The following is a 26,447-nucleotide window of genomic DNA, read 5'->3' as shown; positions in this document are numbered from 1 at the left end:
TTAATGGAAAGCCCGGGTAGAGTAGCTCCCACTGTTCAAACTTAAATTATCCATTTTTTCTTCAAAAGTGATGCTGTTAATTTCTCTCTCTTATTGTGACCAACAAGTGCAAGTATAGAAGAAAATTAACCAAGTATCTGCAAAGTCCTTCAAACCCCCTTATATGCAGCTATGAGAGACTGACTAAACCCAATATTATTATTCAGAAAGTTTTACTTTACTTTTTTTTTTTTTTTGTAGTTTTGGCCAGGGCCGAGTTTGAACCTGCCACCTTCGGTATATGGGGCTGGTGCCTTACTCCTTTGAGCCACAGGCGCCACTTTTACTTTAATTTATTCTTACTGCTAATAATTAAGAATGGCAATATCCTAAAACTTTTCTTATTTCAATTCTGCCTTTGGAATCCGTCTGTATTTAGGTGTAACTGCCAATTCATAACATATTTAGTTTTGGACCTAGGACTTAAACAAAAACAAACAAACTTTAAACAAAGGCTGCCCTGATTAGAAAGGTAGAGCAATATATTTTTGCAATCATTATGCACATGTAGGTCGAGGAGCTTTTTAGTCATCTGGCTACGTGTGATCCTTCAGTCTCTACAATTCTGCCCTCTACAAGGTACAGATGACTAGACGCATCAGGGCTAGTTCAGCTGAGGTGTCATAGGTTGGCAGTATTTTGGGGGCTATGAAATGTGTATGAGATAAAAAAAGCATAGACCATAAACACTATTGGTTAGAAAACTTAATTCAGCTGAGGATGTGATAAAACTGAAAAACAGCAAACCATAGGTCTTAAAGTATATCAGCTCTTGCCTGTGCCATTACCAGTTTTGTAACTTTTGGAAAATTACTTAAACGTTGAATGCCTTTTTTTTTTTTTAAGTGATTATTTGTTACTATAAATGTGTTCATACTAGGAAAATGGTCACATTGAAAATTCTCAAAATAATTTTGGCACAGGTCAAATCATCTGGTTTTGTTAAATCCCTGAGCTCTTTTAACAGGCTGATGTTTTGCCTTTGTATTGGCCTCTACTCCAGCCAACACCACCAACCCCTCCACCCCCTCTTCAGAATGCCTTGCTATCTGCCCTGGCCTCCCAGCTACTTTAACTCTCCCTCATGCTAACTCTAGGGGAACATTTAATGCCATCTAACCCACTGTGCTCTGCAGAAGTCACGTGGCTTCTCTGATGTGAAGACATGGAGTCCCGGCCCTAAAGAGAACTCTGTACCATTTTTCTGATGCATATTGGCAAGGAAGTGGACCCAGATAGGGTACACTTTGTGCCTCTTTCTTATTTATTATTCTTAAAATTACCTAGAGGGGTCAGTGTTTTAATATCTCTAAAGCTTTATACCTCAGATACTCACCCCAACACTGGATGGCAAATTGGCCAATGTCCACGTCAAACTTATTGGCAAACAAGTGATACTTATGCAGCATCCAGTTCAGGTCTCCAGCTCCAAAAATCCAGCAAGTGCACATGGACCCCACTGCAGGATGGGTAGGGAATGAGTGTAGAAACATCCCCCTCCAAGTGCTGCCGCTTGACAAACCTGGCAACTGCATGCACGTCAGACAAATCATGCTTACTGTTTAAGGAGAGGGAGGTGGGAACTTCAGAGATCCTTTGGATAGTGGTCCAGAGATGCTCCCCTGGGCTGTATGTGTCCTGCAACCACTCCATAAACTTCTACATTCTTTCATTCTCTAGCACATCTCCCACATAATATTTACTGACCACAAAATAGGCACTGTCTGAAAAAAAGAGGTTTTTCTTTTTTTTTTTTATTAAATCATAGCTGTGTACATTAATGCATTGATGGGGTACAATGTGTTAGTTTTATATACAATTTGTAATACTTACATCAAACTGGAAAGAGGTTTTTCAAGTGGAGGATGCATTTTGACTGTGCACGTGTTGGTCAACTTTCCATTAAATACTGCATACCACACTGTCCACCTTTTTTCTTTATTGAATGACATCTTCTTAGTTTCAAGGTTCTTTTCACCCATTAACAACTTGAACTTCCTAACAATATATAGGTTGGTTTTAATAGGAAAATTCATACCACAAAGGTTTATCAAGCACTTCCAGTCTGCCCTTATCCTGTAGAGGTCCTCCAGGCATTTGAGGTTGGCCTGAACCTGACCCCACAACGCATTCTTCAACTGACTGGCCACAAAGACATTGCTGAAATAGGATGCAATGCCCATCACTGCAGCTAAGAAAGAGTCCTCTCTCTGATTTTTTGTCCACATGAATGCAATAGAAATTCTGCGCCATATAGATAGCCATCAGGAGCCTTCAAGCATTTTAATTTTGTGATGAATCACTATAGAATATGCTATTGGAAACCCCATCTACATTTTGCCCAGGGGTTCCACAATGTGTTTGCTCCTCTTGAAAGTTCAGTCACTGATCACCTTTTTATATAGCCATAAGGTGTCCACTGAGTGCACTTTCTGAATTTTACTGTTAGCAACTCAAACTTTCTTGAATGCTGATTTCTTTTTTAAAAATGAAGATATGAAAATATTCCTAGAAGACCTGTGTAAGGAGGTGACAAAACATGTGAAATGTGAGTGGGTTATACATCACCAATAAATAGTAGGTGCTAAAAGTAACACTAGAAATTTCTAAATTTTCTTTATTCGCTGAATATCACCATTATGGTGAATCTATACACTCCCAACTTACTTTTTATCCATGTGTTTGAGAAATTAGATCTCGAGAATTTGTAACAAATGCAATAGTTGATACCCCACAATATGAGGGGTCTTAATTAACACATGAGGCAAAGCAACATTCTTCAAGGATTTCTGTGGGTATAACAGGCCTCCTATGCTATGTGAATGTTTTTAGCCCTTTTTTGTTTTGTTTTGTTTTGTTTTGAGGAAAAACCTATACACATTTCTTTATTACCTGGGCATGTAACTATGCTCATCATCATTCTGAAAATGTATAAAAGCAGACTTTTAAAAAATAAGTTTTGCTCTGTTGCCAACAGAAGGATATTTAATATTCAAATGGAATTCTTCAAACACTTTGCTCTGCAAGATATTCATTGGGGGCATATACTTATCTACTTTGGGCATTTTCTAATCATTTATTTTAACCTAACAAGGTGGCTGATATTCCTGTTGGAAGTTCATTAGGTGGTTCTGATTTTCCATATTCACAGAATGTTCCATGACTGGCACTCTCACAATTTCATAAAACAATATTTAAGCATCAGTTAGATGTAATCATAAGGTTCATCATTTTCATCTACTTCAGAAATATTTAGTGTAAGAATAAAGCGAAGGACAGCCAGGGAAGGGAGCAGAAGCTCAATAATTCCACCCTCTCCAGGTCAAAATTGGTTGTTTCCACGACTCCTTCATGTCCCATCAAAATTATCCAATGTATTTTTTAGAATTTCAATTCAAAAGGAAAATAATATTCATTAAAACATAATAGTCCAAATTAATTTGAGTGATACCACTATTGGACAAATTTAATTTAGATTCCAGTGGACCAAGTTTTGGGGTATTTATTAAGATGTTTTTAGAACAATGCAGGGCTTGTCTTTTACATTTAGGTTTGCGAATTGGTATTCCAATTAAAGTTCAGACCTAAGAGGAAGTAGCTACCATCATGGACTGTCTGTCTTCTATAACTGTAGATCAAAACCACGGATTTTCTAACTTCAGAAATTTTTAAATGAAACAAGTATTCCCATGTAGAAATTTTCATACTTTTATTTATTGTACATATGGTATAAATTTAAAATGAGTGAGAATAGGACTGGTCTATTCCAATCATTGTTTTACCTCCAGTTTTTTGTTTGGAATGTTTCCTTCTGATTCATTCTAGGTCAACTGTTTTAGTTTAGGGATTCGAATTCTTGATCTTTAGGTTTTTGATATTAAAGGCTTTTAGGCTCGCTATTTCCCTTGGCAACCACTTTAAATGCACAAATAAGAGTCTTCTCTGTGATCATAAACTAAAAGCACTGTTTGTGGTTTGTCTTTTTAAATATTCCGTCTCATCTAATATCTTTCATAGCCTTTCATGTAAAGAAAGCAACAGTAATTACTACCATACAGGCTATTCCTGTGTTTGGAAGCAGCATGTATATCATGTTTTGTTTTTGGTTTCCCTGTGAGATGGTTTCTGTTGCTTGACTTGGTAACAAATCATAACATTTGTATACTGTCTCATAATTTATAAGTCACTTTCATATTCCTATTTTGACTTTATAATAAGCCCATGAAGAAATAGAGTCACTTATTGAACTCCTGGCTTATAGTTGGTTGTTAAAGATTAATCAGACGAAGTGTACATATTAATGTCTTATTTATATATGTAAAAATTGATATTTGAGGTTCTGAAGCATTAAAATGATTTTCTAAGGTCACTTGGTAGAGTGTGAAGCCATTTTTAGCTTTCCTAGATCATAGAATGTTTTTTCTACCATATGATACCACATGGATCATATTTGTGATTTTAGTTTTTGTTGTTGTTTCTAAGGTAAAATTTACATAGATTGAAATGTTCAGATGGTAAGTATATAATTTGGGTTTTGAGAAATACATTCACATGTACAATCAACCAAGACACTGGATATTTCCTCGTCTCCAACATTCCCCGAGGACACATAAACTTCACCCGTGGAAATCACTGTTGTGACTTTTTTCCGCCGTAATAGAGTTTTGTCTGCTCTAAAACTTCTTAAAAATGAAACCAGGCAGAAAGTATTCTTTTATATTCCAGTTCTTTCACTGGCATGTCTGAGATTCATCCATAATGTTCCATGTATAAGTAGTTTATTTCTTTTTTTATCACTAAATAATATTGTGTGAATAGGCCACAATGTGTTCCTCTCTTCTTCTGTTGATGAGCATTTGGGTTATTTCTAAGAGTTAGCCATTATAAATCAAACTGCTATAAACATTTATGTACAACTTTCTTTGTGGGTATACATTTTAATTTTTATTGGAGAATTGCTTGGGTAAAGCATAGATTATGGGAAACAAAACTGCCAGACCTTTGCCCAAAATAGTACCATTTTATGCTCCCACCAATTATATATGAATATTCTGTTTGTTGCACATCCTTGTTGATATTTGTGTTGTTGGTCCTTTTAAATTTTAACCACTGGAGTCTATATATAGTGGAATTCACTATTTCACAGTTAATTATGCATTTCCTTGGTTAATGTACCAAACATTTTTCTTATTCTCATATGACATTCATGTATCATTTTTAATGATGTGTCCAAAATTTTTCCCCACTTTTATATAGGACTGTCTTTGTGATAAAGATTGAGTTGCAGGCATTATTTATATATTCTGGATACATGTCTTTTGACAGATATATGTATTGTGAATATGTTCTTTGAATAGGTAGCTTGTCTATTTGTTTTCTTAATGGCGTTTGGGTGAATAGAAATAGAACTTGGTAAATCCTGGTAGTGGTTTTTCAATTTTATTGATCTTTCCAAAGATCAATTTTTGGTTCTAAATTTTATATTATGTCTGTTTTTCATTTTATTAATTTAAGCTTGGTATTTCTTTTCTTCTACTTCTGAGATGAGCAAATTAAACCAGAAGGATTTTGAGAGATCCTGCTTTTATTGAATTCTAATTTAATTCTGTTGTGTTCAGAGAATATACCCCATGATAATTTACTTAAATTTAGTCTATGACACAAATATGGTCCATCTTGGTAAATATTACTTATGCATTTAAAGAAAATATAAAATTCAATTGTTGCCTATAGTGATAAAACAAATTTAAATTGGGTCAAGTTGGTTGTGGTGTTTAAATCTTCTCTCTCTGATAATGGTGTTTAAATCTCCCTCCTTAATACTTGATTTTGTATAATTGTTCTATCAATTGCTGTGGAAGAAGTATTGATATCAAACTATTTTTTTGTAGCTTTTCTTTAATTTTGTCAATTTATTGCTTTAGGTATTTTGAAGCCTATGCACATTTTTATAATAATGATTTCTGCCAAACTGGGCATTTTATCATTATAAAATAACTGTATCTCGGATAATATTCTTTGTCTTATAGTCAGTTTACTTTGACTGCTGTTAATATAGCTACTCTAGACTTCTTTTCTTTTCTTTTTTTTTATTGTTGAGGATTCATTGAAGGTACAAGATCCAGGTTACACTAATTGCATTTGTCAGGCAAAGTTTCTCTTTACTCTAGACTTCTTAATGCTGATTCTTTTCATGGTTCATGGTTTCCATCTATTTACCTACAACCTTTCATGGTCTGTATCTTAATATTAAAAGTGTATTTTTTATAGGTAGCATGTATTTGTGACTCCCTTTTTTATTTAATCTGACAACTTCTCCTGCTATTAGTCGGGAGAGTTTAGATCATTACATATAATGACTGATATGATTGGATTAGTATCATTTTGTACTTAAAAATTTTTTTTGTCATACTTTTTTTTTTTAAACTTCAATTCCTCCTCTCCTGTCTTGTTTTAGGTCATTTTTTTTTTTTGTATTCCAGCTTAACTCCATTGACTATTTAGCTGTGCTTCTCTGTTACTTTTTTAGTCATTGATTCCAAGTGCTAAAGCATACCTCTCTAATTTATGAGTCTACTTTGAGATGGTGTTTAAACCTGTCACATAAACATAAGAAATTCTTAGTGTTCTATTTACCAACCCCATTTAACTATTGCTGCCACATGTTTCATAGCATACATTATAAACTCCACTATAGAAACTTATTTTTCCTATAAATAGTTGTCTTTTAACAAAATTAAAGAACAAAATGTAGTCTTTAATACTTAGAAACATCTTTACCACTTTTGCTACTCTTTATTTTTTCCTGTAGATTTAAGTTTGTATTCAATGTGAATGCCCTACATCAAGAAGAATTTCCTTCAGCATTACTTGCTGTGCCATATTACTATTATATATCTCTGTACGTGCTTATCATATAATGTATTAATATACATCTATGCTATGATCTGAATGTTTGTGTCCCTCCAACTATTAAATGCTGAAATTCTAACCCCCAAGGAGGTAGGGACTTTGGGAAGTAGGGACTTAGGTCTTTTATGAGGGATTAGTGCCCCAATGAAATAGAGACACACAGAGACCTTCCTCTTCCATCATAGGAGGACAAAGCAAGAAGAAACTGTCTATGACCTGGGAAACAGGGCCTCATCAGACACAAAATCTGCTAGTGCCTTGATCGTGTACTTCCTGACCTCTAGAACTGTGAAAAATACATTTCTGCTACTTATAAGCTGCTCAGATTATGACCTTTTGTTATAGAAGCCCCCAATGACTAAGAATCTATATTATGTTTATATTTTGTTTATATATAATTTTGTTATGTATTAATATATTTATATTATACTACTTTATTATAATGCTAAAATATTTCACTGGATTTACAGTACAGGTTTTCTTCCTCTTCCTCTTTTATTTCCTGTAATAAAATCCCCAAACTACAGATGTTGGCATGGATGTGGAGAAAAGGGAACACTAATTTGAAAAAAAAAGTTTCATTCCATTGTCTTCTGGTCTTCATTGTTCTTTATTCAAAGTCATCTGTAATTTGTATCATAGTTCTCTTACACATGGGATGGGAGTGCAAGCCAATATGTCCCTTTTGGAAAGAAGTATGGAGAATACTCAGGGATCTAAAAGTAGACCTGCCATTTGTTACTGCAATTCCTCTACTAGGTGTATATCCGAAAGACTGAAAATCACTTTATAACAAAGATATTTGCACCAGATTGTTCATTGCAGCTCAATTCATAGTAGTCAAGTCGTGGAAGAAGCCCAAGTGCCCACTGACCCATGAATGGTATAATAAATTATGGTATATGTAAATTATGCAGCCTCAAAAAAAGATGGAGACTTTACCTCTTTTATGTTTACATGGATGGAGCTGGAACGTATCCTACTTAGGAAAGTATCTCAAGAATGGAAGAAAAAATATCCAATGTACTCAGTACTGTTATGAAACAAATTTACAATCACTCACACTTTCATATGTAGATCACAACTATGGCCCAGGATGAAGGAGGAAGGAGGGAATGGGGAGGTCAGATTGGGGGAGGGTGAATGGTGGGATCACACCTATGGTGTATAATGCAAGGGTACATATCAGATCTATCAAGTGTAGAGTATAAATGTCTTAACATAATAATTAAGTAAACGAGATGAGGCATATGTTAACCAGTGTGATGTATGCATTCCTAATTCTATATGAAATCAACACTTTATACTCCAAAAATGCATTAATGTATACATGATCTATGTGTTTATGATTTAATTTGAAAAAAAAGTTTCATTCCATTGTCTCCTGGTCTTCATTGTTCTTTATTCAAAGTATCTGTAATTTGTATCATAGTTCTCTTACACATATTATTTTTTCTCTGGAAATTTCAAAATGCTCTCTTTATCTCTTATGAATTCTCAGTGGTTTGTCAATAATAGGTTTACCTGGAATTTTATCCTGGTTGGAGTACACTCAAATTGTTAGATTTCTATTGCTGTTCTTTTTAAAATTTAGGAAATTTGCAGCCTGGATATATTCAAGTATGTTTTCCTCCCCTACTCTCTCCTCTTATTCCCTTCTAAGATTTGAATTACATGTATAGTAGACTATTTGCTGTTGCCTCACTGAGCACTGAGGATTTATTTTTTTTCAACCTTTTTATATATGGTTTTTAAGCTGAATAATTTCTGTTGTTGTCTCCTCAAATTCATTAACTCTTGCTTTGATTTTCATGGTCATTCATTCAGTGACTATGCATTTTCACACGCTTTCAACTTCTGGTCTAAAATTTCTTTTGTTCTCATATTTTTCTTCTTTTAATGGCTTCCATTATCTTCTGCTGAAAATCCTTGTGTGGTCAGAATGGATTAACTACTTGTTCTTCAAATCCTAATCTATCTTCTTCTATTAAATTCTTTTTTTTTTTTTTTTTTAATTTTTTTGTAGAGACAGAGTCTCACTTTATGGCCCTCGGTAGAGTGCCGTGGCCTCACACAGCTCACAGCAACCTCCAACTCCTGGGCTTCAGCGATTCTCTTGCCTCAGCGTCCCAAGTAGCTGGGACTACAGGCGCCCGCCACAACGCCCGGCTATTTTTTGGTTGCAGTTTGGCCGGGGCCGGGTTTGAACCCGTCACCCTCGGTATGTGGGGCCGGCGCCCTACCAACTAAGCCACAGGCGCCGCCCTTCTATTAAATTCTTAACAACTGTTGTTTGGTATTTGCAATCTTTTATTGTATGTGTTATATGTGACCTTACTCCCCTGGTGATTGGTCATAGTTTCTTGCTCATTTTCCCTTCTAGCAATTTCTTTATTATATATTGCACATTGTCAATGTCCTGTAATTGTGTCAGAATTTTATATTCCATCATTTTGTTCTGATAAGCTTAAGCTTGTTCTTAAGCTTTTAAAAGGAGTTTTTTTTTTTAAGTAGCTATTTCTTAAGCCCTATGTGCCAAATATGTTCAGCAAGATTTCTCCATTCTGGCTGATCAGAATTTCTACAGAAATACTCCTAGAATTTCCAGAATTTCTGCTCAGCGAATAGCTTCTAGCATTTCTTTTCTGAAAGACTTCACTTAATCTTTTCCTATATATGTGCATATTAATAGTTGGCTAAAGGAACCATGTGAAGGTTATTTTCTCTGTAACTTTCCTTCCTATTGGTAGCCTTTCCTGTAAACTCTGGCCAACTTGGAAACATCAAAGTCAGATTCTGTCTCTGGGGACTTTCTGTCTGACCCTCTGGGGACTTGTTGGGACCCCTAATCCCTGTGCCTCAATCAAAAAAGTGCTTCCAGACAAAAAGTCAACATCATTGCTGGCTCATCTCTCTAAGGAGTCTTTTTTTAAAAAATTAAATCATGGCTGTGTACATTAATGCAATCATGGGGTACAATGTGCTGGTTTTATATACAATTTGAAATATTTTCATCAAACTGGTTAACATAGCCTTCATGGCATTTTCTTAGTTATTCTGTTAAGACATTTATATTCTACACCCAGTAAATTTCACATGTACCCTTGTAAGATGCACCATAGGTGTGGTACCACCAATTACCCTCCCTCCATCCATCCTCCTCCCTATCCTCCTCTCCCTCTCCCTTTTCCTCTTCTTCTTGGGCTATAATTGGGTTATAGCTTTCGTAAGAAAGCTATAAATTAGCTTCATAGTAGGGCTGAGTACATTGGATAGTTCTTCTTCCATTGTTGAAATACTTTGCTAAAAAGAATATGTTCCAGCTCCATCCATGTAAACATATAAGAGGTAAAGTCTCCATCTTTCTTTAAGGCTGCATAATATTCCATGGTGTACATATACCATGATTTATTATTCTATTTTTGGGTCAATGGCCACTTGGGCTTCTTCCATGATTTAGTAATTATGAATTGGGCTGCAATAAACATTCTGGTACAATTATCTTTGTTATAATGTGAGTTTTGGTCTTCTGGATATATACCTAGTAGAGGAATTGTAGGATCAAATGGCAGGTCTATTTCTAGATCTCTACGTGTTCTCCAAACTTCTTTCCAAAATGAACATATTAGTTTTCATTCCCACCAGCAGTGTATATGTGTTCCCTTTTCTCCACATCCAGCCCAACATCTCTGGTTTGGGGATTTTGTGATATGGACTAATCTTACTGGAGTTAGATGAAATCTCAAAGTAGTTTTGGTTTGCATTTCTCTGATGATTAAGGATGATGAGCATTTTTTTCATATGTCTGTAAGCTGTGTGCCTGCCTTCTTCAGAGAAGTTTCTCTTCAAGTCCCTTGCCCAGCCTGCGATGGGATCACTTATTCTTTTCTTGCTAATACGTTTGAGTTCTCTGTGGATTCTCGTTATTAAACCTTTGTCAGAGACATAATCTGCAAATATCTTCTCCCATTCTGAGGGCTTTCTGCTTTACTTACTGTGTTCTTGGCTGTGCAGAAGCTTTTTAGTTTAATAGGTTCCCAGTAGTGTATTTTTGATGCTGCTTCAATTGTCCGGGGGGTCCTCCTCATAAAATATTTGCCCAGGCCAAATTCTTCACGAATTTTCCCTTCATTTTCTTCTAGTATTTTTATAGTTTCATGTCTTAAGTTTAAATCTTTAATCCAGTGAAAGTCTATCTTAGTTAATGGTGAAAGGTGCAGGTCCAGTTTCAGTCTTCTACATGTTGCCAGCCAATTCACTCAGCACCATTTGTTAAATAGGGAATCTTTTCCCCACTGAATGTTTTTAATTGGCTTGTCAAAGATCAAATAATGGTAAGTAGCTGGGTTCATCTCTTGGTTCTCTATTCTGTTCCAGACATCTACCTCTCTGCCAAAGGAGTGTTAAAATCTTTGACTATTATGGAGCTGGAGGAAATCAAGTTGCTCATGTCTGTTAAAGTTTCTCTTATAAACTGAGGCACATTCTGGTTGGGTGGATAAATGTTAATAATTGAAATCTCATCATGTTGAGTGTTACCCTTAACAAATATGAAGAGACCATCCTTATCCTTCCTTACTTTTGTTGCTTTAAAGCCTATTGTATCTGTGAATAAAATCGCCACACCTGCTATTTTCTGATTTCCATTTGCCTGAAATATAGATGACCATACCTTCACCCTAAGTCTATATTTGTCTTGTAAGGTAAGATGAGATTCTTGTATGCAGCAGATATCTGGCCTGAGTGTTTGTATCCAGTCAGCCAACCTATGCCTCTTTAGAGGACAATTTAAGCCATTCACATTAATAGAGAATATTGATAACCCTGGTAGAATTTTGGGTATTGAGCTTTTTGAAAGTCCAGTGGACATTTTTAATCCTTTCACCACCGTGGAAGTTAGAGTTTGATCAAAATTTTTTGAGTGAGTTTACTTTGGTGGTAGAGCATTGTGTTTGTCATTGTGGAGGATGGGTCTGAGAATATCCTGGAGAGCTGGTTTAGTTATGGCAAATTTCTTCAACATGTGAATGTCATTAATGTATTTAATTTCTCCATCATAAATGAAACTCAGTTTAGCTGGATACAGGTTCCTGGGTTGAAAGTTATTTTGTTTTAGGAGATTAAAAGTTGTTGACCACCCTCTTCTGACTTGAAAGGTTTCAGCAGAGAGATCTGTAGTGATTCTAATATTTTTGCCCTTGTAGGTTATGGTTTTCTTCCATTTAGCTGGTTGCAGAATTTTCTCCTTCATATTAACTTTAGCGAAGTTAATTGTGATGTGCCTGAGAGATGTCTTATTCGAGTACAGTCGTGCTGGGGTTCTTAAACTGTCTATTATCTGAATTTCAGAATCTCTTGGCATGTCTAAAAAGTTGTCCTTCATAATCTCATGAAGAAGAGCCTCTGTGTCTTGCGAAGCAACTTCATCACCGTCAGGGAGAAAATACACTTCTTCTATATTTTTTATACTGTTTTACAATGTTTCAATCTTGGGAGCATTGGTTGGGTACTAGTTGACTTCATTGTGTCCAAAAGTGGAAATCTTTCATGGGCAGACACAAAAGTTTTACTTACAGTTTGTATTTTTAGACTTTGTCTTTATTAAATACTAATAGCTTATAATACACACTGAATCATGCTTTTCACTCATCTTTCCTTTATCAGCTTAAGCTACAAAGAGATTTTTTTGTTTGTTTGTTTCCTTAAAGCAATGGTTCTCTAAGTACAGACCATGGATAAGAAGGACTGGCACCATTTGGGAAGCTGTTAAAATAAAAATTTGCTGGCCTGACCCAAGACCTGATGAGCCAAAACTGAGTTTGGGAACTGACTATCAAAAGCACCCAGAGGGTCTGATGTGTAATAAAGTTTAGCTATTGTCCTGTTAGGTGTCCTACTAAATGTATGCCAGCATTTTTTGTTCTAATTACTTCTTTCATTAGTTGACTTGCCTCTACATTCAAAGAAAGCAGAAAAAAATAGTCTTACAGTCACTTGATTCCCAAAGTGATGTGTGATTAAAAATGTGAATATGTGTGCTATTGCTTTGCCTTCATTTCTTAGAACAGTTTATTTTTCCTTATATTCCAAAAAGCTCACTTATCTTCTCCCAAGGTTTTTTGAACATGAAAAGACCATATTTTTTAATGACTTTAATTGGTTTCATTTTATGGGATTATCACATTTTTTCCTTCAGGGAAGAAAAAAGAACAAGTTTACTAAGAAATTTTGTAATTTCTTTATGAATTAACCCATCCATAATTTACAACTTTTCAGTTATAGTCTTATGGAGAAACTTATGATGCAAAAAGAGATCATGAAGCTACAAAAAACCCTGAGAATAAACAAATGGTCTTTGCATACAAAGGACCCAAAATGTCACAGTGTTTTTTTTTTTTTTTTTAGCAGATTTTACAGACAATTTTAAATTAAAACTGTCTGAGTAAACAATGTAACCCAAACAGTGTATATACCCTTGTAATATACTGAAATGAACTTTCTTGAGGAAAAAAAATCCTGTCTAAAGAAGTTTTAATTTTGTGGAGTCTTTTAAGTTGAAGTAGACATGAAGAAAATTTCCTGTTCAATTATATTCTGCCTTCGAGAGTCTTATCAGATGAGTTTTGTAATTAGATCAGACCCTGGTAGAATAAAGAATGCTTTAGGGTATAGTTGCTTGTTTTGCTGCCCTAGAAGTAGGATCATAATATTATAGTGTAATAAACTCTTTCTTGGGAAGTTAGAAAACACCTTCAAATAAGGATTGTGTGGTGAGGCTCTAGGTCTATTTAGGGCCCTAAGGTAAATTACTCTGAGAAAGTTACAGAATATTTCAATCTTGGCCTCATGATCTGTAAAATAAACATGGTGTTCTGGGTCCCTTGCATGCAAAGATGGTTTACTTAGTTTTCTTGTAGGTTCACTATTTCTTCTGTATTATAAATGTTTTCTTCCTGATGGGAATATTCCTTTGTGCTTACAGATTTGCTAATATACTTGACTTTTTATCTCCTTTTAAGCCCATATATCCACCCCCCCGCCCAAGAAATAGCTGACCTTACACTTAATGTTTGTTCTACCAAGCATTCTGTTGAAATTTACTTAAAAGAAGAAGGAATGAAAGTCTGAATCTATAGCATAAAACCTATCATGAATTATAAATTACTTCTCGGCAGAAGCATTTAGCATCCCTCTAATAACCTCCTAGCTGCAGAATCACACACATTGCTATAACATTTACCTGTTTTCACCTTTATTGCCAGTGTGAAACACACAGAGTCATGTGGTGCATAGTGATGTTTCTGTCGATGGCAGTATATGTGTCTGTGGTCTTAAAAGATTATGATGGAGCTGAAAAATTATACCTACCTATAAATTTGTGTTAAATGGCCTAAAGTATTTAGTACAACAAGATGCTGTAAGGGTTTGTAGCCCAGGAGCAATAGGCTATCCCATGTGTGGTAGGCTATACTATTTAGGTTTGCACTGAATACATTTTATAAAGTTTGCACAATAATAAAGGCCCCTAAAGGCACTCTTAGATACGTTCTTGGAACGTATCACCATCATTAAGTGACACATAACTGCGTATGTGTGTATTTCCACCCCCCTCAGGTTGCATATATCTACTCTAAATTACAGCATGTTCAATGTCCTAAAAATATAGTATATGTCTAAATGCCATTAGAATATGGGGAGTCTGTTGTTTTTTATGTAGCCTGCATGAATGTTCAAATCTACCTTTCATCCTATTTTGTTAAATCTAATCAGATGCCTTTGTTTCATACACATGTTCATACGCATTTTCTTCTAATACCAGCAGATTAAAAAACATAAGTTGAGGTCCTTGTTTAAACATTTTATGCTTTTTAATTTAATACATTCCTATTTACTGTTTTGAAAAACGAACCAGAGTATTATCCTAGTCAGCTCATGCTTCTATCATAAAAAGTCTACACACTGGGTGGCTTAAATGACAAATGTTTATTTTTCACTGTTCTAGAGCCTGGGAAATCCGATAATATCAAGATGCTACAGATCTGGTGTCTGGTGAGCAGCTGATTTCTGGCTTTCAGATGGCAGCCTTCTCCACTAATTCTAACATGGGAGAGAAAGTGAGCTCAAGTCTCTTTCTCTTCTTAGAAGGACACTAATCCCATAGTGGAGGGCTCAACCTCATGACCTCATCTAACCCTAATTACCTCCCAAATCTCACCTCCTAATACCATTCCATTGTGGGTGAGGGTCACAATGTATTTTAGGTATACAAAAAGTGCAATACATAACAAATATCTATTTAAATGTTCATAATTACCATAACATCCAAAGTATTGATCTATTGACAGTAAATATTGCAAATGTCAACAGCAAATGCTTGTTTATGCCTCGATTTTCTCTTATATGGAATCCAGGCTATATGAATAAATTGAGAGATTTTCCTTTCTTAGGCAAATCTATTTTCAGTAGAGTCATGGAGAAATGAATTACCATGACTACAAGATTAGTTGACCATTCATTCACTTATTAAATTACTGTCTAACAATAGTCACTCCTACTTCCCAGAGCAGGACATGATCTGACCTTTCATTTTGAATTGCTAAGTAAAATTATAAATTCATGTATTCATTTTCATATTTGAGAAGACTAGCTTTTATGTTTCCTTGGTTATCATGATTAATTTTTCTGGATTGATTCTACTCAATCTTGTTATATGAACTCTCAGGGTGGAGTGATAGGTTTTATTGGTATCACAAAGACTCATAAAATATAATTGACTTCCTACAATAAAAACTGAAGTTTCTTTTCTGTGAAAATTATAGCATGCCGATGAGTATCTCTTCTGCCTGCATATGAGATTTTATATATTTCTGGAAATGAATTCAATGAAATCAGCTACCAATAGCCAGATGTATTTGATGTATTTTCAAAAGGAACTTTTCCAAATTAAGTTTGAGGTGCCATTATATTAGCTATTTATTTTTACTCCGACGATTAAAAGCCTTTGCATTACAAATAACATTTTTAGAAATAAGGAGATGTGCATACTATTTTCACATAACCTTGATTACTTAACACTTCTACGTTTCTGTATGGAGTCCTGGGAAGTATGTAAAGAAAAGTATTAGAAACTTTTGAGCTCCTGGGAGAAGATATGAAATTAATTCACTCAAATGAGATTTCCTCTAATGGAATATAACCTGTATGAACAATGAGGGAGTGAGTGGAATGGAGTTGATTTAGGAGAGAGTGGCGTCAAAAGAAGGCAACACTTGGTATGGTTGTCACGATATAAGTTAAGACTTTTCCTTTCAGTGTCTGTTAATCTTCTCTTTGCAAAATGCCTGCCTATGTCCCTGGACTCTTCTGAAAAATCAAGAAGGAAGTGATGAAGGAGTAAACATAATGCTAAACATTACTGTTAATCACCAACATTTTTAAACTGCTGCTAATATGATATGTTTATGCCAGAGAACACTGGTAGATTACAGAATTATCCTGAATTATGTCTCAGCCACTGCGACCTTTAGTAAAGTCACATATCCTTTCTGGCCTCCGTTTCCTCACTTATAATCTAAGAATGTTGAGGTAGATGCCCTGTGATTCCTTCTGGTGATTAATAATATAGTAGAATCTCTGCAAGTTAACTGCATAAGGGAATGTAACAAACTGGTCAACCTACAGAGGTGGTCAACATAAGGAACTAGGCCTAATATACTCACATGTACATGTGGTGCATGTCTGGTCTATGAAAATTAGGTCAACATAAGGAAGTGGTCAATGTAGGGAGATGGTCAACAATGGAGGTTCTGCTGTATATTTTGGGTCTACCTGAAAATCTATATATTACCCTGTGACATAGCTGTGATCATTCAAATGTACGTAAGTTTTCATAAGAACTGGCTTCAGCAATTCCAAGGACATTTGAATCAATATGCTAAGTGTGTTAGACTTCAAATCCATCCCATTAATTTCTTAATTTTGTTCAAAAAACTGAAACATAAAATCTTTTCTAGCTAGAAAGGCATCATTTATCAAACCCAAAAGTGGGATTTTCATTTTTGTGTTGGATGCAGTTAATTATATATGTAGCAAATAAGTCAAGAGCCCAGTTTTGCCTGGAGCTGGTGAATATGGTAATGGAACCTAACAGAGAAAAGGAACCAGCTAATCCAGCTATCCTAACTACCTATAATGATGTCTCACTCCTTGCTGAAAACAAACTACCCAAGAGCAGATTTCTATTTCCCCTTCTTAAGCAGAAAGTGATTGATCATCTTCAAGTATAAAATGCCTCTCACTCCAGCACCCTTCTGTTATTTGTCTATTCTGAAATGTTAACTTTTCTACTTGACTAATGAGTAAGTTGAGATTGAAATAGGAATATGAGGGGACTGGTATTTAAGTCATTATGAATAAAAATGGCTGTTAGGTTGTACTGTTTCTTACTATTTCAAGAAAGCAGTGTTTATCTTCTCCACAATGTTTAGGAATCAAGTACAAACATACATATGCCACCCAAATACGCCCATACACAGAATGGTTTGGGCCATATAAGAGTCTGGGATAGTGGTGGACTCTACTGTCAGAAGCCAGACCCAAGTGGAACTATATTATCACTCAGGAAAACTACGGGGGAGATTGATGTCCCCTTAACCTCCTGAGAGGTACGATCCTAAGGACTGTCAAGAGGTAATAGTGACGAGTGTGAGTACTTCCTTCCTGCCATATACTTATAATCTTCAATATTTGCAACAAATATTGAAGTTTACCACAGTTTTCTATCGTAAGAGCCTTACAATCCTGTTACTTAATGAGGAGGTATAATTATAATCTTACAATGTATATGTAGATGAAAGAAGTATTTAGCATGATCTAAGGACAAACACTCCATACAGGTTTTTGAAAGAAGATAGATTGGAGCAAATGTCCAAAGCATCTAAAGGTTTGTTAATCTCAAAGTGCTGTGCTATAATCATATTGTACTAGACTTAAGGTTTTGTTAACCAACATAGATATATGTGTCTATATCAATCCATATTTAACAGTGACAAAGTTCGACACCAAACCAGCTTTCTTATCTGTGCCTATTATTTTCTCCTAGCTCATACAATATGCTAGACACACTGCTATTCTCATTTTGCCTTTCTCGGCTTGATCCTTGTTGAAATAGGTGCCCCTCCTTTCACCACCCCAACACCCTGTGATAGCTTTGCCTCAGTTTTGACGATGCAGCTCCAGTATTCATTCTCTGCCACAAAGCTCCGAGGCCCTCCCATGCCCATCCTGCTTTCTGGATCAGATGCTTTATCCATAATCACCTCTATCAGAACACAATATTGCACCAGTGTTGATACAGTGCTTTAATTTGTCCTTTTTTTCCAGTAGGCTCAGAACTCTCAGGGCATAAATTTGTCTTACTTATGTTCATACCTTGTACAGCATTGTGGACAACATAACATACCGAGGAGTCTGTAAACAAAAGGAATAAAAATACTAGAAATAACACTTTGGCACAGATAGAACATCAGAATGGTGAAACTGTGAGAGATGATAAATTTTCATACCACTTGTTTCTTTATGTATATAGTTCTGGTATTACAGAGGTTCCTTAAGTGTCTTTACATAGGGTCACCTTAGAAGTCTCAATAAATTTACTTTTTTCGGCAGCCTCAGATTTTGAGTATATAATAGAGATTACCATGTTTAAGAGAAACCCTCTAGGGCGGCGCCTGTGGCTCAGTCGGTAAGGCGCCGGCCCCATATACCGAGGGTGGCGGGTTCAAACCCGGCCCCAGCTGAACTGCAACCAAAAAAATAGCTGGGCATTGTGGTGGGCGCCTGTAGTCCCAGCTACTCGGGAGGCTGAGGCTAGAGAATTGCTTAAGCCCAGGAGTTGGAGGTTGCTGTGAGCTGTGTGATGCCACGGCACTCTACCGAGGGCCATAAAGTGAGACTCTGTCTCCACAAAAAAAAGAGAAACCCTCTAACTATGAGTCGTATTAGTGCTGCTATATACTGCTAGCATGAAACAGTGAAATAGCTCCACCTCTCTGACGTGTGTATGTGTATGGCATGTTTGTTCAACAATGTTTTAAGACTGTGCTTCCAGACTGTCTTTTCTGCTGATACTTTCTCAACCACTACCCCTGTTTGGGGATAATGATCAAAGAGAATTATAATACTGTGGGTAGAATTTCAATTTAAAATTACCCTGACCTCCACCTCTGCCATATTTTTTTTAATTCTAAACATAGCGTCTTGCCAAATGATTTGGCTTATATTAAAAGAGAATTTTGTCTGTGTATGATGGTTCATGGCTGTAATCCTGAAACTCTGGGAGGCCAAGGCAGGAGGATTGCTTGAGCTCTGGAATTTCAGAATAGTTTGAGCAAGAACAAGACCCTGTCTCTACTAAAAATAGAAAAAGTAGCCAGGTATTGTGGTGGATGCCTATAGACCCAGCTGCTTGGAAGGCTGAGTTAGGAGGATCACTTAAGTTCAGGAGTTTGAGGTTGCTCTGAGCTAGGCTGATGCCACAGCACTCTAGGACTCTGGCCTGGGTAACAGAGTGAGACTCTGTGAGAAAGAGAGAGAGAGAGAGAGAATTTTATAGCAATTTCAATTGTATGATATCTAGGAAATAATTTTCCTTGCTTAAGATTTAATTGTACAGAGGGTATATTATAAAACCTGCTTTTCAAAAAGAGATTTATTACAATCTTTGCAGGTGCCTGAAGTAAAGTAAAACTAATTTCCATATCAAGTAAAATCTTAGTAGAAATCTTGATTTCTTATTCAAAGAAGTCTTTTTGAATGGACACATATTTAGTTCAACAATACTTTTCTGATTTAAAGTAAAGTTTTCTGTTATTTATTTACTTGGTTTGTAGTCTGTTAGATTTAAATTTCAAATTTTATTATTAATCATAGTTCAAGATTCAGTTTAATTCCTTCTATATGGCATACTCTGTAAATTGTCAGTGATAAAACAAACATGATGCTTATTTTGTGGAGCTTATAGCAATCTGGACTGAAACTTTCTGATGAAGAAATGCTTTTTTGGGTTTTGTCATCTTTCTGTCTGTTTTAACAAAAAAAGTCTAAAACTTGGGCTTAAGAGGACAGATATTATCAGAGAGATCTTTGCTCTTGAATTGAATGAGGACTGCTGACCTTGCTGGTGCATGGGGAGACAGGAAGAAAATGGAAGAGTGAGAATTCTGTCTTCTTAAAATTCCATTGAAAGGACTATGCTGTCTTCCTCTTTCTGGTTGCTCTTAACGTTTTTTTTTCTCTTTGATTTTAAAAAATTGATCATGGAGTGCTTAAGTATGGTTTCCTTTGTATTGATCCTTTGTATTGGTTTCCTTTGTATTAGAGTTCAGCATAGGTAGATATCATTCATCAGATTTGAAAAATTGTCTGCCATTATTTCTCAAATATTTCTTCTGACTCATTCTCTCTCCTTTTATCCAATTGAAGGGATTCGATTTTTAGGGAATGCATTGCATTCTTTCTATTCTTTTTCTCTCTGTGCTTCAGTTTTGAAAATTCCTATTGAACTGTCTTTATATTCACTAATTCTGTTTTCTGTGCTATACTACTGATAAATCTATCCAATGCGTTGACTTCAGGTATTGAAAATTGTAGTTCTTCCATATCCATTTAATTTATTTTTTATCTTCTATTTCTGTATTTAAATACTAGAAAATTTTTTCATCCAATTTGTCCAACTTTTTTTAATTTTCTTTATCACATTAATTAATGTCACACATAAATTCCTACCTGTATATCATTCCTAGGTCTCATTATTTAATCTCTTTTGTCACTATTTCTTGCTAAGCACATTTTATTTATTTAGTTTTTTGAGACAGAGACTCACTCTGTGCCCTGGGTAGAGTGCAGAGGTGTCATAGCTCGCAGCAACCTCAAACTCTTGGGCTCAAGCGATTCTCTTGCCTCAGTCTCTCTAGTAGCTGGCACCTGCCACCATGCCCAGCTAGTATTTTCTATTTTTAGTAGAGGCAGGGTCTCGCTTTTGCTCAGGCTGTCCTAGAACTCTTGAGCTCAGGCAATCCACCCACCTTGGCCTCCCAGAGACATGAGCCACCATTAACCACATTTTGAATGATATGTTGTTGGCCTCCACATTAAGTTGTCTTTCTCTAACAAGTGCTGAATTTTGTTCTGATGATTGGTTCAATTATTGGCAGATTGCTCTGATCATGAGGACTTGATTTTAGGTTCTGCTATGGCAGGTCAGTTATGTTTTGTCCCTACTTATAAGCAGTGTTTTCCAACCATTTTTACCTTATAGCACCCTTGAATCTATAAAGGTTAAAATTCCGTGACCACTTAAATTATGTTGATCAAGAAAAAGAGTAAAAAAAAAAAAAAAAGAATATACTTACTGTGCTTTGAACTTTTTTCAAAAATAATTTAACTAATGATCTTTAAAATTTTTCATGGAACACTCAAGCTCCTCTCATGGCACCCCAGCATGCCACTGCACACTGGTTGAAAATCAGTGATCTGGAGTGTAGCATTAGAGGGGGTGGAATCCAAAGATAAGACTGTTCACCCAGGTCTCTGCACTCTGGCTTAGCCCAAATTCTAACCTCAGTCTCTCTAGAACTGTGCAGTATTCTTTGCTGGATCTTCTGGAATTTTGCCCTGTGAGTACACATCTTCAGGCTTAACCAAAGATATGAAGGAATTTTTAATACCAATGTTTGGAGTTCCTGCTCTGTTCTCTGAGTACCTTCCCCTCAAATCCTACCCACCTTGGCAACCCCATACCATAACTGTATCTTCTTGCCAGCAATACCTTTACTCTTTGCTTAGAATCTATTTTCTTGTGCCGAGGTTTGGGAGATGCCCTCAGTGAGAGCAAGGAAGAAAGTAGACTCACCTTGTCTTCCTTCCCTCTCTAAAGAATGATTGCTCGGCTCTCGCTGCTGTTTAGCGCCTATGAAGAGTTGTTTATATATCTTGTCTAGCTCCTAACAATTTATGAGAAGAGGATAAGTCTAATGCCAGCTAATCCCTCTCGTTCTTTGATAACATGAAATGTTCCAAATTTTATGTAAAAATAGTTCATGTGAAAGCCCTTGTCTTTATGTTTTCTAGTCGATCAAATTACTACTTTTTCTTCCAAGAATATTGTAGTGTGGAGTAGGAGAATAGTCCAAACTTGCTGCTTTTGAGTTTTTATTTCTAATCTATTAGCTTCTACCAGTATGGTTTTTAACATCTTTGCCCTGTGGAATGTTCCATAGATGTTCAGTGCCTTGTAGTTTATCTAAGATAACAGGTTTATCTCGTGTTCCACCCCATTTACCTCTGCAGCATTTGTCATTGGTAGCAATCACACTATTCTTGTATTACTTTGTATTCTCCTTCTTGTATTACTTTGTATTTCTATTTCTGATTGCAGTGAACTGAATGTTTATGTCCTCCCCCCCCCCAAATTCCTATGTTATACTTACCCCAAAGGTGACAATAGTGGGTCATGGGGCTTTGGGGAGCCTCTGCCGTCATAACTGGGATTAGTGTCCTTGTAATACACTCCAGAGAACTCCCTCACTTCTTCTGCCATGTGAGGTTATAGTGAGAAGCCTGCCATTTCTAAGAACCAAACCCTGACCAGACACCAAATCTGCCAGTCCATGAATTTGGGACTTTCCTACCTCTGGAACTTTGAGAAATCTATTTCTGTTGTTTCTAAGGCACCCAGTTTATGATATTTTGTTATAGAAGCCCAGACAGACTAGGATATTGATAATATTGCATTGACGTCTCCATTTCAAAGTTTTTCCTGTCTATATTATCTCTTAGTCATTCTAATTGACTCCTGTGGCTTCAACCATCACCCCTAAACCAACGTAGTCCTAAACTCTCACGGCTCTACCTCAAATGTCTACTTTTTTTTTATTATTATTAAATCATAGCTGTGTACATTAATGCGATCATGGGGCACCATGCACTGGTTTTATAGACCATTTGACACATTTTCATCACACTGGTTAACATAGCACTGAGATGAGCTTCTCTGTTCCTATTTTATAAAAACTTGAATGCAATTCATCTGATATCTATAGGAATTCCTGCCTTCTTCCTAAATCCTTTCCTAAGTACTTACTAGTTTATAAACCTCATAAAGTCAAAAACATCTTATTTGTCTGTAGATTTTTCATTGCTTTGGAAACAGTTGATAAATCTTTTTTTGAGCAAATATTTATCAGTCATGTTTATTTCAAGGTCCTATTAATATTTCATGTACAATTGTTCTACAAAATTTTGAGTGTGTCATTTTTAGGGGATAAAGGTGACTATTTTATTATAAACATCTGTCAGAAACATCTCAGAGATTTATTTGTTTATAGAAAAAAAATAGAGCTTTGCTCAGGTTTAGGAACTGGAAATCCTGGGCATGATGGCAAGCAGGAAGATTAGCAACAAGCAACGGCTAAACGGCTCTGCAGGAGAAGGAGGGAAGATGAGGCTAGGAGAGATGGGGGACTGGAAGGTTGGGTGCTGGGAGGGAAGTAGTCGAGAGAAGCTGTGAAGACTTGCTGGGTACAGAAAAATCCAGTCCGTAGGTGGAATGTTTGTGTTGCTTTGGTATGAAACCCTTTTTTATTATTTTTAAATCTCCAATAAAGCTGTCTTTTATCAATGAGTAATTTGGACAGGTATTTTGTATTTTGGTTTACTTTGATCCTTCTAATTTGAAAATGACTGTGTTTCACATCCAGACCAAAAGATTGAGAACCACTGAGAGTAGATATCAGAAGACAGATATGGCCACGAGAAGAAGTTTCAGGAATCTTGAGAAGAGTTATAGACGTAAATAGGCAATAAGGATTCTAATGCGCTTTACCTGGATCTCAATGGAGAGGGAGGGCCTTGGTGAATTTCTAGAAATAGGACTATTTATCACTATCTATCACTATCATTTCAAAAAATATAACGAAATATAGTTTCTTATTTTCCTTGACATATCTAAGTTCCTCAAAGACAGAATCATACCTTCATTTTCCGTTTCTTCTTTCATCCCTAAAACACAGACCAGTGACTTATGGGAATAAGCTACACGTATACAGCTAATTAGCTTAAATGAGCGAAGTGAATCAATTAATTAATTAAAGTAAAATTGTCACTGTTTTGAACTCATAAACAACCACATTGCCTTGATTTCAAAGCACCTTTTAGATGAAATTGGAGAGGGAGGAGAATCTTCCTAATGAGTTACAAATCACATAGATTTTTGGAAAACAACCAGATCAGTAGTTCTCAGTTATTAACATGTTTCAGAAAGAGCTGGAAGATTTGCTAAAACAGATTTTTGGTAGTTCCACATAGAGTTTCTGATTCAGTAAGTCCAGGGTGGGGGAAGGGGCAAGATTTTTTATTTTTTAACAGGTTCCCTGACTGATGCTGCTGATCTGGAGACCATGCTTTACAAATTACTGATCAGTGGTGAGTACCAGAAAATACAGAGTTCTCTCTGTGGAAAACATCTCAGGAACACTTTGTTCTTAAATGCCTAAAATACCCTTCACTGCCCTATAAAGCAGGAGATACACATGTTGTACAACCTTCTCTCTGCCACCCACTCGGGGTGACCCTAGATAAACCCCAGCATCTCTTTGTACATGAGCTTCCTCCTATGCGAGGTTCCACAATGACCTTCTGCAAGCTCTTTCCAGCGTCTCAAGAATGAACATCCTGACTACACAATGAAAGTACGTAATTCTTTTATGAAGAACATTAACTAATCCCAACTGATTCAGTTGCTTTTTTTCCCCAGAAGCTTTTGTTATGATATTCTGTCATTATCTAGACTTTGGAAAAGTAACATACTAATATTGAGTATAAATAAAATCTCTCTTGTGCTTTCTCTACTACAAAGATATTGAATGTGCCTGATTTGGATTGGGGCCCAGTCATCCAAAATGAACAAGATAGTAATAACTTCCCCCCTTCCCTGAGGTCTCAAAGCAAAAGCATTTCCAACTTGGTATTTTTTTTTTTCTGGTACAAAACAAAGTTTATGTTTTAAATTCAGCTACATGGAATAAAGATATTTTTATGCTATCCCTTTTTCAAAAAGGAAATTTTTTAAGAGCTTTTTTTGAGTTTTCTGCTCTGCAACCCTGTACATTCTATGTATCAGACTGATGTTTGGATTCTGGCAGGAAGGAGAAAATGATACAGACAACAACAGACTGCAGATTTCTAATGAAAACTTGGAATTCATAAAGCAATAATACACATTTAGATACCAATAACCTTTTTTAATTTAATTTTTTTATGAAGTCATATACACATAGATCATGAATGCATTTATGCATATGTGAGGTACAATGTGTTGTTTTTTTATACAATCTGACGTGGTTACATCAAACCAATCAACATAGCTTTTGCCTCATTTACTTGATTATTGTGTTAAGACATTTATGTTCTAACATAGATTTGACTTGTACCCTATGCTCCATAGGTGTGGTCCCGCCTTTTACCCTCCCTCTATCAAACTCCCCCCCTCTTCCCATTCTATTTCTCTCCTTCATCCTGGGCTATAGTTGTGTTCTATCTTTCATAACAAAGTGTGAGGAAATGTAAGTTGATTTCATAGAAGTACTGAGTACATTGGATACTTTTCCCTCCATTTTTGGGATACTTTACTCAGGAGAATATGTTCCAGTTCCTTCCATGTAAACATAAAAGAGGTAAAGGCTCCATCTTTTTTTTTAAGGCTGCATAGTATTCCATGGTAAACATATACCACAATCTATTAATCCATTCATGGGTCGATGGGCACTCAGGCTTCTTCCATGACTTGGCTATTACAAATTGAACTGCAATGAATAAATCTGGTGCAAATGTCTTTTTTGCAAAGTGATTTTTGGTCTTTCGGATATACTATTAGTAGAGGAATTATAGGATGCAAAGGCAGGTCAATTTTTACATCCCTGAGTGTTCTCTAAACTTCTTTCCAAAAGGAACGTATTAGTTTGCATTCCCACTAGCAGTGGAGAAGAGTTTCCTTTTCTCCACATCCACGCCAACATCTGTAGTTTTGGGATTTTGTGATGTGGGCTACTCTTACTGGAGTTAGATGGTATCTCAAAGTGGTTTTGATTTGCATTTCTCTGATGATTAAAGATGACGATCTTTTTTTCATGTGTCTGTAGACCATGCGCCTGTCTTCTTCGCAGAAGTTTCTGTTCAGGTCTCTTACCCATAGTGAAATGCGATCACTTTTTCTTTCCTTATTAATTAGTTTGAGTTCTTTGTGGATTCTGGTTATCAGACCTTTGTCAGGAACATAACCTGCAAATATCCTCTCCCATTCTGAGGGCAGTTTACTTGCTTTACTTACTGTGTTCTTGGCAGTGCAGAAGTTTTTTAGTCTAATCATGTCCCAGTAATGTATTTTTGGTATTGCTTTAATTGCCCTGGGGGTCCTCCTCATAAAGTTTTCTCCCATGCCA

The 26,447-nt window shown here is 36.0% G+C and overlaps 1 pseudogene; it reads right to left on the bottom strand.

The window, feature by feature from the left end:
• Positions 1–1,331: 1,331 nt before the first annotated feature.
• LOC128561924 (beta-1,3-galactosyl-O-glycosyl-glycoprotein beta-1,6-N-acetylglucosaminyltransferase-like) lies at positions 1,332–22,549 on the bottom strand (annotated as a pseudogene).
• Between the last annotated feature and the right edge of the window lie 3,898 nt (positions 22,550–26,447).

Source organism: Nycticebus coucang, chromosome 12 (genome assembly GCF_027406575.1).
Source record: "Nycticebus coucang isolate mNycCou1 chromosome 12, mNycCou1.pri, whole genome shotgun sequence".
NCBI classification, from domain to species: domain Eukaryota; kingdom Metazoa; phylum Chordata; class Mammalia; order Primates; family Lorisidae; genus Nycticebus; species Nycticebus coucang.
This window is presented reverse-complemented; position numbering and strand designations above follow the sequence as displayed.